This window comes from Anser cygnoides, chromosome 2, assembly GCF_040182565.1.
Source record: "Anser cygnoides isolate HZ-2024a breed goose chromosome 2, Taihu_goose_T2T_genome, whole genome shotgun sequence".
Lineage (NCBI taxonomy): Eukaryota > Metazoa > Chordata > Aves > Anseriformes > Anatidae > Anser > Anser cygnoides.
The window spans coordinates 132,956,668-132,977,500 of NC_089874.1; positions in this window are offsets into that span (position 1 = coordinate 132,956,668).

The window sequence follows — 20,833 nt, forward strand, 5'->3', positions numbered from 1 at the left end:
AAGGTCTATTTTTCTGCTTTTAGCGTAAGAGGAAATCTATTCTTCTCTTCAAAGGGTGACTTAGTTAATTACAATTGCTCACAGGAAATAGAAACACAAATGACAAAGGATTATCTTAATTACTGGAAGAAATAAGTCTAAAAGAAGATAGACATGAGACTGTTAAGATAGATTTTTATAATTTCCTGAATCTTTAGACATGGTGGATGGTACTTGCTACATAACTCTGCTATGGTATTTGCCCTATAACTTTGCTATGGTACTTGCCCTCAAGTATCATACCCTGGAAAACATATCCCGTTCCGTTTACTAGGTAAGACAAAACGTTTTCTTTGTGTGTATATTTACAGAAGTTTTTTTCATACATACCGACCACATGTAATTTCTAGTTCCCATAACATGCCAGCTAGAGCATCTATTCTACTCAGTACTTAAGCTATATGCAGATTTTTTACAAATAACACTGTGTCTCTGTATGCAAAGGCCATTGTCACCATCTTGGAAAGGATGGACAAACAAAACAGACTCTCCTAAATAAATGCATTTGGATCCAGGGCTCCAAGCGTTCACATCAGCTGCTTGCCTCCCGTGGGATGAGGGGAGGTTCAGAAAAGAAAGAAAAGCACCAGCTCTCCAAATGTGATCAGGATGCAGGATGAAATATGTCATGCCCGGTTTTGTCAACTTTAACAAGTACATAGTTAAACTATTGAATATATTAGTACTGCCCATTTTGATTAGTTTGATTTCACCATTCGATATATCTCGCCGAGGCGATCGGCTCCGGGGCAGACGCGTTCTGCAGCGGAGCGGGGGATCGAGACAGGCAGGGCTTTTTTTCGGCATCGCGGCCACTCGAGGCAGCTGAGGGAGCCGCCAGGATCAGGCAGCCCCCGCGGGGGAGGCTGACGAGGCGCAGGCGGAGCCAGCAGCGCCCCCTCCCCGGCCGCTCAAAGGCAGCCCCTAGGGAGCGCGGGCGACCAGGGCGGGCGGACAGGGCGGGGCGCGTCAGAAGGGCGGGGCGCGGCAGTTCGTGCGGGCAGGCCGGGCACGGAGGGGCCCTCGCCGCTTTTTTGCAGCGGTCTTTCCCTTCGGTACTTGTAACCTGCCTGTGAGGAAGCTGGTCATGGTATCAACCAGGCAGAAAACCATGGCCTCCGCATCTCTTGCGGCCTCTCCTGCCGCAGTCGCCGATGTGGCTACTCAGACGGAGGGCTCCGGGAAACACGCAGACATCCAGGTCTTGGGCTGCAGGGTGTGCCCGAGTCTTCTGTTGGTATCTGACAGCAGCAGCGAGGGGTATGCCTGTGGGAGGTGTGCCCAGGTTGAAGAGCTGCTCAGCCAGGTAGCGGAGCTTTGGGAGGAGGTGAGCAGGCTCAGGAGCATCAGGGAGTCAGAGAGGGAAATTGACTGGTGGAGGTGTACTCTGCCCTCTCTGAGACAGACTCACGAGCCTGCCACAGCACGAATGTCTGCTGCTTCGCAGAAGACAAAAGTTCCCTCATCCTGCCAGGCAGTAGGAGGAGACCTAGGCCAAGGGGGGGAATGGAGGCAGGTTCCTGTTTGGGGTGGTAGGCGAGCCCCATCCCTGCCCACCTCACCTTCCCACCTACCCTTATATAACAGATATGAGGGTCTAGAACACTACAGTCAGAACAACCAAGTAGACGAAAGCCCATCCCACTTGGAAAGGATGCCTAAGGCAAGGCAACCTATCCCCCTCATTGCTACATCAACTGTCAAAAAAGAAGGAAGGGTTATTGTCATGGGGGACTCCCTTTTGCAAGGGACAGAGGGCCCAATATGCCGACCGGACCCAACCCACAGGGAAGTCGTGCTGCGTGTGGGGAGGCGCATTTGAAGTGCTTCTACAGAAACGCACGCAGTATGAGAAATAAAATGGATGAGCTAGATGTCTTGGCCCAGTCCCGCAGCTACGACATCATCAGCATAAGCGAAACCTGGTGGGATGAGTCCTGTGGCTGGTGTGTTGCAATAGATGGTTACAGGCTCTTCAAGAGGGACAGGCAGGGTAGGCGAGGTGGCGGGGTGGCAATGTATGTGAAGCATGGGCTGGACTGTGCGGAACTCCAAGTTGGTGATGGCAAAGTTGAGAGCCTCTGGTAAGGATTAAGGAACAAACAAATAAAGGGGATGTTGTTGTGGGAGTCTATTACAGACCACACGGCCAGGACGACAACGCCGATGAATTTTTCTTTGCAGAACTAAGAGATGCCTCAAGATCAACTCCCCTTTTCCTAATGGGGGATTTCAACTTGCCAGACATCAACTGGGATCACCACACGGCTGACACGAGCAAGTCCAGGAGGTTCATAAATGTTGTGGTTTAACCCGGCTGGCAGCTAAACACCACACAGCCGTTCGCTCACCCTCCCCCCTCCCTCTCTGGGATGGGGGAGAGAAACGGGAAAGTGAAGCCGGTGAATTGAGATAAAGACAGTTTATTAAGACAGGAATATAATAATGACAATAATAATAATAATATTGATAATGATAATAGTATTAATAATAATAATGTGTAAGAAACAAGTGATGCACAATGCGATTGCTCACCACCCGCTGACCGATGCCCAGCCTATCCCCGAGCAGCCGGCCCCCCACCCCGGCCAGCCACCCCTATCTATTGTTTAGCATGACGTCAGATGGTATGGAATACCCCTTTGGCCAGTTTGGGTCAGCTGTCCTGGGTCTGTCCCCTCCCAGCTCCTGCTGCACCCCCAGCCTGCTCGCTGGCAGGACAGAGCAAGAAGCCGAAAAGTCCTTGGCCTGGTGTAAACACTGCTCTGCAACAATTAAAACATCAGCATGTTATCAGCGCTCTTCTCATCCTAATCCAAAACATAGCACCCTACCAGCTACTATGAGGAAAAATTAACTCTGTCCTAACTGGAACCAGGACAATAAAGCACCTAGATGATAACTTGTTGGTGCAGGTGCTAAGGGAGCCAACTAGGAAGGGTGCCCTCCTAGATCTGTTGCTGGAGAACAGAGAGGGTCTTGTGGGAGACTTGGCAATTGATGGCCGTCTTGGTCATAGTGACCATGAAGTGGTTGAGTTTAGAATTTATGGTGACAGAAGGAAAACTGCCACCAAAACTTCAGCCCTGGATACGGGGAAAGCAGACTTCAGGCTGCTCAGGGAACTAGTCAGCAAGGTCCCCTGGGAAACTGCTTTTGAAGGCATTGGTGTCCATCAGTGCTGGTCAATCTTTAAGCACTGCCTCCTAAAAGCACAAGATCAGGCAATTTCAAAATATCAGAAGTCAGGCAAGTGGGGCAGAAGGCCAGCCTGGCTGACCAGGGAACTTCTACTGGAGCTTAGGTGAAAAAAGAAAGTGTACGGCTGCTGGAAGGAGGGTCAGGCGACGAGGAAGGAATACAGGGATGCTGTTCGTGTTTGTAGGGAGAAAATTCGTGTGGCCAAAGCCCAACTAGAGTTGAAGCTGGCCATGTCTGTGGGAGACAATAAAAAAGGGTTTTTCAGATATGTGAACAGAAAAAGGAGAACCAAAGAAAACATAGGTCTGCTACTAGATGGGGAAGGTCTCCTCACAGACAATGACATAGGCAAAGCAGAGACGTTTAATGCCTTCTTCGCCTCTGTCTTCAACACTGATGATGGACTTTGGGACCCAGGGTACCCTGAGCTGGAGGACCATGACGGTGGGAATGACAAACTCCCAGCCAACCCTGAACGTGTGCAGGATTTGCTGCTCCACCTGGATCCATACAAGTCCATGGGTCCGGATGGAATTCGTTCCAGGGTGCTTAAAGAGCTGGCTGACGTCATTGCGGGACCTCTCTCAATTATTTTTCAACGATCTTGGGAATCTGGAGAGGTCCCATTGGACTGGAAGCTGGCAAATGTGGTGCCAATTTTCAAGAAGGGTAAAAAAGAAGACCCTAGCAATTACAGGCCTGTCAGCCTCATGTCAGTGCCTGGTAAAATTATGGAAAGGATGATCCTTGAAGTTACTGAAGCGCAGCTGGGGGACAATGCAGTCGTTGATCCCAGCTGACATGGATTCATGAGGGGTAGGTCCTGCCTAACAAATTTGATTTCTTTTTATGATAAGATCACCCATCTAGTTGGTCAAGGGAAACCAGCTGATGTGATTTTTTTGTACTTCAGCAAAGCTTTTGACACGGTTTCCCATAGGATCCTATTGGACAAAATGTCCAGCACACAGCTAAACAAAACCATCATACAATGGGTGAGCAATTGGCTGATGAGCAGGGCTCAAAGGGTTGTGGTAAATGGGGCCACATCTGGCTGGTGGATGGTCACTAGTGGGGTCCCTCAAGGCTCCATTTTAGGGCCAGTCCTCTTCAGTGTTTTTATAAATGATTTGGATGTAGGACTAGAAGGTGTTTTGAGCAAATTTGCCGACGACACCAAACTTGGAGGAGTTGTGGACTCGGATGAGGGTGGAAAGGCCTTGCAGAGAGATCTGGACAGATTGGAGAGCTGGGCGAACACCAACCACATGAAGTTTAACAAAAGCAAGTGTCGGGTCCTGCACCTGGGACAGGGCAACCCTGGCTATACGTACAGACTGGGTGACGAGATGCTGGAGAGCAGCCCCACAGAGAGGGATCTGGGGGTTGTGACTGACAGCAAATTGAATATGAGCCAGCAGTGTGCCCTGGCAGCCAGGAGGGCCAACCGTATCCTGGAATGCATCAAATACGGCATTGCTAGTTGGTCAAGGGAAGTGATTGTCCTACTCTGCGCTGGTGCAGCCTCACCTTGAGTACTGTGTGCAGTTCTGGGCACCACAGTACAAAAAGGACATTAAACTGTTGGAGAGTGTCCAGAGGAGGGTGATGAAGATGGTGAAGGGCCTAGAGGGGAAGACGTATGAGGAGTGGCTGAGGTCACTGGGCCTGTTCAGCCTGGAGAAGAGGAGCCTGAGGGGGGACCTCATCGCAGTCTACAACTTCCTCACGAGGGGGAGTGGAGAGGCAGGTGACCTATTCTCCGTTATCACCAGTGACAGGACCTGCGGGAACGGTGTGAAGCTGAGGCATGGGAAGTTTAGGCTGGACATCAGGAAGAGGTTCTTCACCGAGAGGGTGGTCGCACATTGGAACAGGCTCCCCAGTGAAGTAGTCACTGCACCAAACCTGTCTGAATTTAAGAAGCGATTGGACTGTGCACTTAGTCACATGGTCTGAACTTTTGGGTAGACCTGTGTGATGCCATAAGTTGGACTAGATGATCCTTATGGGTCCCTTCCAACTCGGGATATTCTATGATTCTATGATTCTGTGATATGCAAGCATGGTACTTGACCAGAGCACCTTCACTAAAGTTGAAGCAGTTCACCTTCACATGGCTAGCAGTCTGTAATTGGGAAGATAAGGAAAATATAAAAATCTAATACTAAAATGTTTCCTAGAGATGGCAACACACCCTATTGATCAAGAATTATAGTACCTGCAGTACTGAAGATATTTGTTTGGTATCTGAGGAAGATCTCAAAGCACATTTTTACGTGGCAATCCTACATTTCATCTCCTTCAGAGATTTCTGTGAAGCTGAAGATCAGTGACCAGCTCCCACTGCAGTCATTGACAGACTAGCATGCAACCTTGAAATACCTGGAGAGGTCTCAATGGGCTCCAAGCAAAAGGATTAATTGGGATTTTCAGGATAAGTATCATTTTACCCTGATTAATTTCTGTAAATCCCTAAAGCGGGGCTACACTAAAGCCCACTTGAAGTCCAGGTGTACTTTGTATCAGAATATTACCAGGCCTTAGCTATTGTCTGTATGGCAACACATACAGTTTTACATAGCCACTTACATGGAACAGGAGTCACCTCATTACTCACTGATAGTCATCGCTTTAGAATGTCGTATGGCAATGTTGTCTAAAGATGCATCTGAGGCCAGTGCAAACAACATTAATTGAAGACAAAACTTTCCATGGGCCAAAGCACTTACAACCCAAATAAATATGGTAATAAGAGGGGTGAGAAAGTTAATTTGATTAATATTGTCAAGTTCACATTAATTAACAAAGAAAGGACAGTAACCTATGTCTGAATATACACACAGTCCTCTAGGTGCTGTTGCCTGGTCCTGTTAGTCCACAGAGGATGTGAGTTGTTACAACATCTGAATTCCCACTTTCTGTTTGTTGGTACAAGCTCCTGCAACTCATGTCCTTAGTTAGGGAAGTTTCCTGGCTTAACCTGCTGCATACCAGCAACAGAGAATGTAATGATATCAAGTGTTCAGGAAATAAATGGATTAAATTTTTGCCTTAGTTCATGTGATGAGCCTTGGCAATTAAATCTTGAGCATAGTAGCTAAGTAAAATTCATTAGTTTTAAGCCACCAACACATTTACATTGACAGTTGTGCATAAACAGAGCTGATTTGCTAAGCTGTAGTAATTCTTTCTCTTCCAAATGGCTGTTCATAGCACTCTCACCTAACAAAAGCTTAACAACAAATATTAAAAAAAAAAAAATAATAATAATTAAATTTATTGGCAGTAACCTTTGACAGTAAGCTCATTCTCTGTTTTACTTGCTTATATGTCACATCCCTTCGGAACAAATACTCCAAATACCCATTGGTCAAACACACCAGATATGATATCTACCACTGGTGACCAGGATATGGATGCACTGTTCTTGTATTTAGCACCTGAGGTCGCAGTCAAGGTGTTGATCCTGCAGACAGCCAGAGGTACAGCAGAATAATAGTCAGGACAGGCGGGAGGCTGGAGACAGATTTGTGCCTGAAGCCACAGTCTTGAATTACGGCAGGACAGCCCCAGAGCAGTGGGTCAGCAATCTATCAAGGTGGGATTTGTCCCACATGGGAAAGTGACTCGTCATCACCAGGATGCTGATAGTGAAATATTTCTCAGGTTGCCTGAAAAAAAAATAACAACTTGCAAGGCTTCACTGATGTATCAGGTCTTCTGTCTGCTTTTGTCCACTTTTGTCCTGTGTAAAGTTAACACTGGAGATGGAAAGACAGGAGAAAGCCCCCAAAATAAAGAGAATGTATAGTCAATCCTAAGGGAAGACCTGTACCTCAGGTAGGTACAGAAAAATGTTGACTGTGAGGTATCCTAAGTTTCTTTCCCTGTGCTGACATGTAACTCACCCTTAACTTCCTGACACTTAAATTATACTTCTGAGGTCTTTTTCCCTTAAAAAGTAGAAACGGTAGCATTACTAGCTTGTTGTTATTTTTTTTAAGCTTTCCACAGTTTTTTAAACTTGGATACAGTCTCCAAACCAAGTCAGACATGAGCACAAACTTCAAGTACTCTCAGATTTAAAAAATTGCCAGCATACAATTGGACTCTTACTCCAAATTCAGAATTGCAAAATGAATGACCTGATTTTCTGAAGTTCTTACACACAGCAATTCCCACAGATATCAGCAAAAAACCTTAATTCAGAGTTTGACTTCAGTAGTTTGGAAATCAGGTCAGTTGTTCAGGTAGCTAAATATAGCTTTGTAAGAGTAGCGACAGCCTTTGTTTATTTTTGAAATGCTTAGATTCAATGTTCTAAGCAGGTTATTGCTTCAGTTCATGCAAGAGTGTTTTGCAAAACTTAGGCCAGGATCCCAGTTTGGTAAGGAAACAAAGTCCAGAGGTATACAGAGACAGGGCTTCAGTCTTTTACACCAATTCATAGGTTCCTTGTCCACTTGTAGGAGGAATCTCCTACAACTTTTGCTCCAGTGACCCTGTAAATGACCCTGATAGTTTAACAACAGACTCTTCCCCAGCTGCTTCTTATTCTCCTTTTCAACTAATATTTCCTAAAACAGTGAATTAAGTAAATGGTAAATGGATGGCCAGATACAAGAAGCTCAGGCAAGTAGTACAGAGCCATAGTTACGTGTTAAAAAAAAAAAAAAAGCACAAGTGATGTAGAAATGATTAATTACGTGGTTTCAACTGTTTATAATGGTATAATGTACATAAACATAACAATAAATGGGAAGTGGCCGATTTTTCTCTATTTGTCTTCAGTTTTCCTAAAAATGATGTATGTTTGTGCATGTGTCTAATTTGCTGCCAGAAAACAGAGAGATTAACAGAGGAACAACTTTCATGTATAACAGACCTGGAATCACTAAGGGAAAACCCTCTAGAGGGACAACTAGAAGTGAATCCCCACATTTTCAGGATGTATCCACTGCATATGAAATGGCACTGAAACTATATTTATTTTTAGGGTTCATTTTTTTGTTGCTTTATGTATGCTCAGCACAATAGATCCAACTACATGAGAAGTGATTTCTTACCCTTCACCCATAGCTCTCAAGTGAAAGATTTCTCGTCTCCCTGCTTTCAGCCTGGTGAAACCACCCAGCTTTACCCCTTCAAAACCAAATTTTTGTGCTTCTACCACTAATCTCCTTTCCATTTTAATCAATGAAATTAATGTTGGCAGCCTGAACAGTTTAACAGTGATGACACTGATACCACTGAAATGACTCCAAAACAGCTTTTTTTTTTTAAAAAAAAAAAAAAAAAAACTTTCTCTGCACCTCAAGATATAAAGTAGGAAGGAAAAAAATATATAGTGAAGTTCTACATTTGTTTTTCCATTTACCTAAACCTTTCTTTGTAACAGTCTTCAAATTTTCCATCAGTTTAGAGGGGCTTCATCTCTAGCTAGGAGAATCCTGATTGCAGAGGGTAATTAGCATGACTGCCAACAGGTCAATAATCTGTTCCCTCCCCCATTCTTCCTGAAGTCAGCTTCTGTAAGATTTAGAATGCCTTTTAATGATCAGTTGAATATCCATAAATCTGTTGGTTTACTTCCTAGTATGCTCTACCAAGAAATGACATCCTGCAGCAAGTCAATTATTAGTACATGGAAATAGATCATTCCCCCACTGGCTAAAAGATGGCAAGCAACAATATCCTGGGTGACAAGTACAAGATGATGCTTAAGAACAGTTCCCATCTTTTGAGGAGGGAGGGGAGAAATCTACCCTTCTGTTTCTTACGGATCCATAAAAGCAGAAAGCAAATTTTGCTGTGTAACTACAATTACATGCACAGGAAACCGGAATCCAGGAGTTTCATTAATCTATTGAGAACTGAGAAACCCAGCATTCATTGTGGCCCAGTGAGGCAGACTGAACCCTTCAAAGCAGATTAGCACAACAGCAAATGGCCGGTCTTTTCAGGTGCAAAAACAGGCAAAAGAGAAGAGAGCAATCATTCGTGCTGTCATGATGTTGATACATCATGACCCACAAGTCTTAACAGATAGGTGACTTTCCACAGTCCTAGGAGCAATTTATCCAGCCGTGCACTCTGGTCTGGAGAAGTCAGGAGGAACCTGCTGGGGCCAGCTGATTGTGCAAGGGATCCTGGACACCTCATGGGGACAGCGGCACTGGGTGGTCTCTTCCCACCGCATCTTCATCCCGCTCAGCCCCAGACATGTGCAAGAGCCACAGCGGCGAGGTACCAAGAGCCATAGGTGCTTCGGGAAGATCTCAGCTGTCATCAGCCAGCCAGGCACTTCCCCAGCCTCCTCTTTGCTCCCCACAAACACCTTCCCCAGGGCCAGCTGCCTCCCATGTGCTGCAAGGGGAAGGGAGAAAATGAATGCCCTTTTTGCTTTTGCCTTTCTGTACACCTCTATTATTTTTGTATTGTTTAGACTCCTCGGATGGTTTTCCAAGTGACCAGAGCAGAGGCAGAAACATACAGGATGCTGACAGCAGGGATGTTGTCATGGTGACAGAGGGGGAAGCCCTGGTGTTTGGAAACTCGCAGGCAGGTAATTAAAGATGCCCAGAAGCCAGGCACAAGTGTTTGATACCGCCCCGATACCCAAAGGCAAATTTCAAATGAAGATGAAACCTTCTACCCTATGCTCATAATTAATGCCTCTAATTCTGCTCTTAGGCACAGGGATTTGCACAGCCTTTGCATTTAACTGAGGGAAAGTAATGCTTTTAACAGAATACTGAATCATCATTTTCCTGTGCATTTCGTTATCTGTGTTTCTGTAGTGACATTTTGTAACCAAAATAAAATGCTGAGCTAGCCAGATGACCCAGTAATTGGTGACATCAAGTTTATTTGGCAGCCATTGTTCACAGTGTTAATATTCTGAAAATGTACCTGTCTATGCACAAAGATCTCTTTGTCTGATTCATACTAAGGTTATTGATCATATGGTTGAAAAAAATACAGATAGACAGACAGATAGAAATTACCTCCTTTCTCGGAGAAATAAAAAAGTGGTCTTGCTCTTTCACATATCAAATATATATGGTTCAATGTGACAAATGAAATTTTAAACTTGCTTCCCTCAGTGTTAGTAAGCATATAATTATACACAGTTATTTTATTTGCATTCATTATGTCCACATTAGTATCCATGTGAACTCACAGAGACAGATTTGTTGCTACAGGCAGAGCCCTGTACACTGCATGATTTGGTGACTCTGCAGTTTATCCCTTACTGCAAAATGTGTTCCAGGTACTGGGCTGTAATCATTCACACGAGCAGTTCTAGCAATACCTTTTTAGTGCAAGGAAAAGACTGAGAAAGTGATTTGAATATTAACTGGAGCAGTCATGTCTTCCTGCACTAGCAAGCAAACTAAAACAATAGGAAAGAGAGATATGAGCAAAAGCATATATCTTAAAGTGCTGCTAACTCTAAAACCCTGAAACCAAGACATGGTAAGTGTGGAGATGCCAGAAAATACTATAGCAATAGTAACACAAGATTAGATGCCCAGAGGTAAATATGAACCTTCATTTAAACATATATGAAGCACTTGCAAAATTGCCAAATTTCCAGCAATGATGCAGAATCTAAGGTTCTTGACAAAAAGAAAAAAAAAAAAAAAGAGAGAGAGAGAAAAAAAAAGAGCATGATTTCTTAGCATATGTTTGCAGGAAATGTTATTGTAGCTAGTCCAATAAAATAAGATTTGTTTAAAAATTCTGAGGAATCAGACCATATCAATATTATTTTGAAACATTAGAAAGTATAACATTTTGAAGAACTAAGGTGCACAAATAATCTTAATTCTGCCCTTGATCACTACTGTATGAAAACTGTTTTTCTGCTGGCTATTTACAGCCACCTTCACTTTCAGTGAGGACATTCATTCAGCTTAACACCTGGCAACCCACCTTGTTTCTGGACCTACATTTCTGTATCACAGACTTTCAGGGGAAGAAGACAGTGGCAGATTCTTCAATAGCAGCTACAACACTTAATGAAGGGGTAGAGTCTTATTACTGATGTCATTTGTTGCCATAGCTTCCCATATTAAAGCCAAAGAAACCATTAGAGCATCCTTCTACCAGAGGCCAAAGATTCTCATTCAATTATACCCATTCTGAGTGCAATAATTTGAGTTTAGCAAAAGCATATCTTCCCAAAAGCCATCCACATTCAATTTGAATGTGTGTGCTGTTTTTCATTTCAGTTTCTGAGGTTTTGACTTCCAGCCCCTGGTTCTTCTGCCCTTTTTCACCACACACACAACCCCTTGGATATTTTTGCCCCAGGAGGACATTTAGTCATCATAATCAAGTCCCTTCTTGATCTTTTTGATAACTGTCTGCTGTGTATCCTTGACAAGCAAGTAGCCTGGAAACAAAAAAATGATTCTGGACAACTTAGTTCTGCAGCATCCCCTTTGCAGAGCATCCACCTTGCATCCCTATAATACAATTTTTTGCTCATAAGTTGACTCTCAAAATAAATAACAATCACTTCTGTCAAACAATGCTGCTTTCTTACCTCCCCATGCATGTCTATAATGCCTTTATATGCATCAGGGTGATTTTTAATCCCTCGGGAGTAAAAATCCCTCCCTCCCTCTCTTTCTGTTTCTGACATGGAAGTCATTTTAAAGACTGGCAAACAGAAGCACAAAGAGGACAAAAGCTTACCCTGTATCTCATACCAGACAATGACAGAACCCTGTAACCTAAATCTCCAGCAATGCATTAGCAGCCCTAATTCTGCTGGTTACTTCACCCACTGATAATTGTCTTCACCACACACACAGATGCTCATAACTTCATAGGTGAAAATATATAAGAAATGTTTGGTCTCAATTTTTTTCATGAAACTTCTTTTTAATTCCACATATGGCATTTGCCGATTCAGAGAGTGAAAATCTACTAAATGGAATTTTCTGCTTTCATTTTTTGATAGAGAGTATACTTATGAAGGTGAGAAACCATCCTGAACTAAAAGTAATAGTGGTCTGTTCTGCTTAAAGTGTGTACCAAACAAAATATAAAAGAGAAACACCTAACTCTACCAGAAAAAAAAAAAAAAAAGAGAGAAAAAATCAGATATAAAACATCAACAGTGATTCCTGTCTGCTGTATTCCAAACACACCAGTCTCTCAGACCAACAGAAGGGCAATTTCCTACCAACAAGGTATCGATCTCCACATTGTATACACAAGCATGTCCTGGAGGTGTCAGATGGTGGATTTATAAACTCTGTAAACATTGGGAGCACAGATGTGCATTTAGTGAATCTTTTAAGTATTACAAGAGGCAGTATTACAGTCTCATGTTGTGTTTGAAATAAGCAGTCTGTGTTTCAAAAGTTTAGTGATTTAATTATTGCAGAGTCTCAATGTAAACACGCAAGAGTAAGTCAACTGACTTGTGGTTAAATCAGGCAAAACTGATTCATGACACAGACATAACCTAATACACTGAAGAGTGTGAGAAATAAAGTTGTGTTCTTTTCAGTGGAAAATTCCACTAACCTTGCATATTCAAAGGCGCTTGTGCAGGCGTAACAGTGGCATAACAGTGGGGAGTATGTTAAACAGATAAGGGGGCAGTGGAAGGTCCCACTGTCCCAAAATAAGGAGGATAGCTAAAAGAAAACAAGACAAGCAGTGAAAAATCAGAGTAAAAATAAAAAATCGTGGGCCCTCCAGTCATGAGAGAGGAAGAAAAAAAAAAAAAAAAAAGGAAAAGGAGAAATTAATGGTTGGTCAAATAAAATTGTACATATATGGTATGGAAGTAATAAGCGTCACATATTTTGTGAACCTCTAGTACTCAGTCAATGAGGAAACAGGGGAGGAATTAAGCATTGGATAATAAGGAATATAGGTTAAGATACACTTTTGCTGTGTGTTCCTGCTTTCAGGATGCCCTCCATTGCAATCACGAATAAAAATGCTATTTCACTGAGATCCTCACCTGAGCCTGTGTTATTGGCTGCAGATTGTTTCTCACAAGAGCACACATCAAACTGAATTCTTGCTGCTTCAGAAAAAATAAATAATAATAATAAAGCAAGAACAGTGACATTCTACAGGCTATCAACTCATCACTTTCTATTCACTTTTTCAAAGTTAATGAAGATGTAATAGAAAACTGTGGGGTGGACAATTCTTAATAACTTAATAAGCATGGAATTCTTAATAACTGTTTAGCTGTTTACTATTAACAGTGATTTCCAAAGAATAAAGTGACTGACTCCTTAACAAACATGATGTGAATCTGTCAGAACAATAAGAGCTAACAGTGTTACAACATACCTAGGTTAGAGAAACCATTCATAATTTACCATCTGCAGCTGGTGTCTATCTCCCAGTGTTCTCATATAGGTCCCACTGAATGCACCTTCACAGTGGTCATGAATTTTTCCTGACATTGTAATACGTTCATAATGATGATATGGCAACTTCAGTCCTGGATTGGAATTCAGTGGCCTAAATTTAAGTGCCTAGTGTCATTTAAGATGCCACTAGGTATTCAATACAACAAAAAGAAGATAGCAGAGGATGGTGAGTCCTGCAGTAGATCCATTGCCCCCTCAATTGGGTCCTGGGATTCCCTAAGGAGTCTAAAATATTATTGAAACATTGTATTACTGCATTCCTACTTAAAGATTATGTAATCCTTAAGGGTTGGACTGGATGATTTTAGAGGTCTTTTCCAACTTAAATGATCCTATGAAATTCTATGAAAATAAATTCTACTCCAGGCACAACCCTTCCTTAAGTGCTTCTGACCCAGGGACTAAATTTAACCTTCAAAATTATAACAGTGAACATGAAAACCAATTCATTATCACCACAGAGCAATATACTCGACATATGTTCTCTGCTCAAAATGATCTAGGAAAATAATTTTCTCTCATGTTCTGTTTTCTTTTTTATTTGCAGGCTAAGAGGACTATCTTGCATGGAGTGATCTTGGGCTCTCCCACAATCAAATTCCATAATGGAGACAAGCTTACATTGCTAGGATTATGAGAGCAACTCCCCTGTGATTCAAATTCCAAGCAAAGGTGCATCTATACAACAGCGCACAGTTCTGTGGGGGATGTATATGTATGTGCTCATGCTCGCCTGCCTGCAAGTATATGAGAAAGCTTAGGGAAGGTTTAAGGAACTCTCTTCCCCTCTGATTTCTTGGATCTTTTTATTGATTGCTGCCAGAATGCTCCAGTTAAGATTCTGATCCCCCTACTTCGATTGAGCTGTACCTTATTAGTAGAGCAGTTCAATTTTCGCAGCACTCTGGTCCTTGGGGAAGAACAAGAACTGATCATTTTGCAGGTTCCTTCTGGTAGGGATATACAAAGAATGAAGAGGAAAAGCTTAGTGCCTCACTCACAGATGGATGGACATAAACCATCCTGTGCATTTTGCACTTACAGACAGTGTACTTGTCTAATCATACAAAGTGCATGTTTCTGCTTGTCAGATTTTAGTTTTGCTCATATATACAGGGAAGAAATGTCAGATGCATAGGAATTATTGTCAGACTTCTGTGGACTCCAAAGGTCTCAGAATATTACCTTCATAATGTCTACTCAATTTCTCTTGATTCTTTAAATATTCATTATTTACATAACCTCATCTAGCAGTTCCATGACTTTTTCCAAAATAAAACTAGTTTGCAAAACATCACGTGGGCACAAACCTTCCTGAATACCGCTACTATATTTAACTATGAACAGATGTTTGGTAAATCTTTACCTTTGTTTCAGTAACTGTTTTGCATCAATTTAAAGCCTACTAAAGGCTAAAAGCATTTCCAAGAATTTAAACCATGAATGGATTTACTAGTGATTTCCCTTGCCACCCATCGAATTATAGATTTTCTTTCTATGCATATTGCTAGATATTAGTCACTAAATAGATTAAAAGCTTTTCAGACCTGACATTACTATCTCAAAAGGTCAAATAAACCTAAAGACAGGTAGGTCTGAGTAAGGGAATCTGAACAGATGACAGCTTTGGTTAAAGACTCAAATATTGTATAACTATTCAGAAATAGTGGGTAAATGGTTATTATCCGTACAGATAAGACACATCTTACTTACACGCATTCAGAATGAAACAGCAGGAGGTAACAGCAGTCTGAAAGAACAGGTCTTATGCCAGGAATAGTATACAGAAGCAGGGCACAGTGTGGATAATGAAGCTGCAGCTGATAGCACTCAGGATCTGGAGCACCCACTCTCCAGTAGCAGTGGAATGTTGTCCTTTGTTATGTAGGTGTTTTCATTTGCTTTATTTTCCCTCAGAGTTGTTGATCTCAAAACTCTAGGAGTTCAACTTACTTTTAAAAACAACATTGGAGATAATAAATAGAAATATCATCTCCTTAGTAAGAATTCTGATGAAAGAAAAATATAGGAGTTTATAATTGTGCCAAAACTGCCACGGTTTTATGTGTTTTACTACCCTCAGAGTTAACAAATATATATATATATATCAACTATTCTCTTAGGTATTACCAGACTGTTTTAAAAAACGCAGTTAATGCCAGTAGAACACAGAACTTCTTATGGTTTGGAATTTATTGTGCTTCCATTATTTTTCAAACTTGGAATCAAATTTTAATCAGTCTTATAATAATATATTTCTTCAATCACAAAGAGCAGAAAAGATCGCAATAATTTCTTTTGAATGTTCACCTTGTATATATATATAAAATGTGTGTTAAAGAAGCTCTAATCTCCTGCAGATAATGTATTCAGAAAAAGGCATTATTCTAGAAAAATGTATATAACTATTTTCATCACACCTTGAAAATGTATCAGTTCTTCTGGCTCACTTATGCACCACAATAAAAAATAATAGAATCTTGGAGACTGTCAAATCTTAGATTAATAATAAATGAACATCAAATGATAAACAGAAGCTTTCACTCTTATATTGCTGAAGATTACTGCAAGATAAATACTAACAGGAAACTGAGCAATTTTAAACATACAGATTAATGGATATATTATTTACAGCAGGCAAATGTATCTAAAATTCACACTAAAATAAAAGGATCGGGCATACGTTGAAAAATTAATATGCTTTGGAATATGGTATATTTATATGCAAATATATATATATATTAATAGAAATTACATTTCAAGTTCTAGTTGCACAGATGTCCAGAGCATTCAGAGTTATGGTAAAGTGCACAAATACAACTTCTGATTTCTTGATGCTGCTGATATAAAGAGATGTATGCTGAGGGGAAAGGGAAAAGTGGTGAATGTGTGACAAAGGTTGCAGCAGGAATAGTGCAATTATGTAAAACACTTTTCTCTTTCCAGGAAATGGGTTAATTTCTAGTTTATTCCTCTTCTTTCCAGTGGATTTTAATAACAGGACATGGGTGATAGTAGATTCAGCCAAGTGGTGGATTGACACAAGGTAAGTAAGAAACTCTGCTACCAGCATGGTACAGAGCTGGAGCAGAAAATAGGAACACCACCCTGCCATGGCGTTAGATGATTAGGTAGAAGATGTAAAGTTGCAAGCAGAATTTTGTGGAGAAAATGAAACAACTCAAAACAGAATACGTTCAGAATAAAGACTTCTTGCATGACTTACTAGCCATAGCGACACTTACAGCATGACAGAAACCGTTAGAGTTTATCGTTCAGAAAATGGAGCAATCAAAATACCTATTGACACCACAATTGAATGCAGCCGTACAGAGACATTTATGAGCCTTACCTAAAGAAGTCATGAAAACAGTGACAATAATAAGGACCTCAGGGTCCCTATACATAATCCATTATACCTCCCATTTTTGTATGTTTTCATAACTAGGAAAGCAGGCAGAAATGGGTGTATAGAAGTAGGTATTTGAGGGAGTATTTTCTTTGTTTAGAACATAAGTGAGACTACTTATATTACTTATGTAATATACCCGTACCAGTGGTACTGTCAAAAATCTGTTGAAAATGTCTCATCCTGAAAGAGATCAAAGGCTTACTGTGTTTAGTTTATTCATAAGACAAGCAGCTAGCTTGTGGTCTACAAATATTCACATGAGAAGACCTTTTTTTCATGACAGACCACTCTAATATAGCAAAACAAATTCACTGCAAGATTCCAAGGGTAGAAATAGACCCTGGATAAATGAGAACTATGGAAAATAATTGCATACTTTTAACAGCTACTTATATAGCTTAGCTTGTGGTTGCCTGATTCTTAGTATATAAATGAAAATGGATTTTTATGAAAGTAGGAAATAAAGATTAAGCAGACACCACGCTTACAAAATAAGTTAACAACTACAATTCTTTGCCCAGTGCATTGTGATCAGCATGTTTCTCTGGGCACTGAATACGTGAATCTAGCTAGGGACAAGTCTGTTCCATGCGAATTTTGAGTCCTCTTGTGGCATGCTGGCTGCACTCCATATTGCTGAGGAGATGTTGCTATATAATCTGCCACCATCCAAAGGGATGAGACTGCTGCGGAGGCATTTCACTAAACAGTATGTCACTTTGCTCTCTCTCTCTCTATGACCATATTTACAATGCACAATCCTAATGCTTTGATTTCTTTAGGGATGCTACCCCTCTTTTTTAACACACACAGAAATACCATTTTAAATACTATGTGTAAATGTAAAGTACATATTCAAGAGAAGATATTTGCTTCAGAAGAATTGTAAATGCACTCCTGGACTTTTTACAGCAATGGTGGGCATTATTAGATTATAAAAATTGCCATACTGTTTGCATTCAGACTTCTGGATGCTTCTTTCTGCTGACAATTGAATCTAGGGAGGCGGAGCCTGGGGGTGGGATGGAGGAATCCTGATATTAATGAGTGTAAAGTAAACAAATAATCATAATTCCACTAAAGACTAGAGCATTAATTACTGTACTCCTAACTGAGCTAATCCTTCATTGCACAGGTGAAGTCCTTTCCCCATCCAGGAAAGGAAAAAAACTGGGAAAAGGAGTCACTTCTCTGACCTCCTCAGGCAAAAGCCTAGTCCTATAGACCACACTTTCCTTGGCTCTCACATGAGAAAATTCTTATTACTCTATTTCAGGGTCCTCACAATCATCGTATTGTCATTTTGCTGCTATAAAGATGACAAAAGACCTGGCTAATTGACCCCTGGAAAATAGATATATTAATAGTGGCAACTCTTCTTTCCTGAACTGCACAGAAAAGAGAACCCAGCTTCATCCAAATGTAAGGAAACTTGGCAAAGCTGGATTTCCTAACAGCCCAGAGACAAAAGTAGGAAGAGTTTTGAAAGAAAAATGTGTTGCTGCAGGACTGTCAGTTCACCATATGAAAAACATTCAAACATTCCTTTGAATAAAAAGCAAATTTAAAACCTAAGACCAGGTGGTCTTTCTCTGATTGTTTTGGAAGCAGTATCTCAGACTGCATTATGACCAAAATTAATGACGCATGACTGTAGTGTTTTCCAGTGTAATTCCTTTCCCAAATACAAACACTAATTGAAAATTGGTAACAAGTTCTTCAAGAAACTACCTTACTTTCTTCAGTATAGAGAAAAGTCAGAGAGAAAGAATAGGTGTCACTAATCCATCATTGTCAGTCATATTCCTTGAGCACTATGTTTTCAGAGCTGATGCTCAGCTATGTTTCTGATATTTCTATCATTTTACCCCTCTTTCCTTGCCTTGTGTTGTTGCCCCTTACCCTTCATCTATCATTTGATTACTAGGCTCTATGGAATAAGCTATCAAATTCAATATGCCCAAAAAGGAGGACCAGAAAGAAAGGACAAAAAGGCTCTTACAATTCTGGCAGGAATTTCAAGTTCATCTTTCCTCAAGTCCTCGTCTACTTCCCTCGGTGTCCACCACCAGACACAAAATATGAGGCAGACCACCACAATATAAATAATGTATATGAATTTTCAAACCATCTTGCTATAAAGGTAAAAACTAAAAATCTCAACTGCTTTGCTGCCTACTCACTTTGTATCTTTTCCTCTGCTCCACCAATCCACAACTTGGGAGAGCAGTTTTAACAAAGGAGGAATCACAACGTAAGTTGTCTGCATTTTGTTTTCATTTAATGCTTTTTATTAATTTAAATGTGTGTACATTGTTAGGAGCTAGTGAAACCATTAGCGAAAATCAGAGCAACATTATCAAGCTTCTGTTAAGTGATTTACTGCGCATTCTCTTCTGCCATCCTTGCTATATGCTTATTTTTACAGTTATAGGTAAACAAGCTGGCTAGATTCTCCTAAAAAGAAAAAAAAAAGAAAAAAGTAAGGATTAAAAGGCCTCTGACAATGGCAACATTGTCTCTACTTTTTTCACCTTTGGTAGCATTAGGCCCCCATCTCCAATGCTTTCTGCATCAGAGATGTCAAGAGCAACCTTATCTCAGGGTCACTGCTGTGATCTTCATTGGCAAGACTTTGCAGCCTTCTCAGGCATTGTTAATGGAAAACTTTTATGAGGAATCTCCAAATGTCTTGCAAATATTTTTTAACCTCCAAGGCAGTCAGTGACACTGTATTATTGTCATTTCATAAATGGACAAGTTGAAATAATGAGAAGGTAAGTGACCTTCCTAAAGTTATAGTGGGAGCCAGAGGTACACTTACTTGTGTATTTTAAGTATCCTTGCCCTTCCCTAGTCACGGAAGTACACCTTGGCCCATCTGCAATTTTGGTGTCAAGGTGGTTCAGTGAACATTCAAATTACTGGAGTATTAAAGAAAAACTGGCATAAGCTACTGTGTTAGTGAGTTATGGGAAATTTGTTCAGGTTAGTACCAGTCCAGTCATACAACATTGTTTGTTATAGCCTGGTGCTAGTAGAATGATTGATGTGTAGTGCCAATTATTTTTTGGCACAGACTCTTAGCTTTATGATAAAATTCCAGGCATTTGCAGAAAGAGAGTAAATCCACCTCTGTTTGTTCATATTCTTCAGTATCCAAACACTTGGAAATTGGAAAACAGAAACCTCTGCAAATGTCATGTGCTTTATAAACCTCAAAACCCTTTTTTCTACATGCTGCCTGCACACCCAGGCACTCACTGAATCTGGCACATCAGGAAGAATTCACTCAGGGGACTGTCTTGCTGATTTCTATCAGAAACCAAGGAAAGTAATTTTCCAGCAAAGCACATAAGATTCATACATTTCTTACCAATATTTGACTGAAGACAGTTTTGAAATAAAGGGAAGTATCCCCTTTTACTGAATAGCCAGCCAAGAAAGTGGTAGCCAGCCTCCCAACATAATCACCTTGTCACGCTGCTCTGCAGTGTATGGCCAGCCTTTGTTTCCTTTATTTGCCTGTTCATTACTTATCTGTGCTGAATATCAAAGCTTAGTGATTCACACCCATTTCTAATGAAGCCATGACAGAAGGGCCCCAATCATTACTGCCGTCCCAATATATGCAAATTTTCCTTTAGTTCAACTCCCCTTTCCACATCACTTGATCAAATTGGACATGTCTCTTGTGGATACTCAGACTCCCAACCAATTTATGAACATCAGCTGTTTCAGAAACAGAGATATTCATTGTATT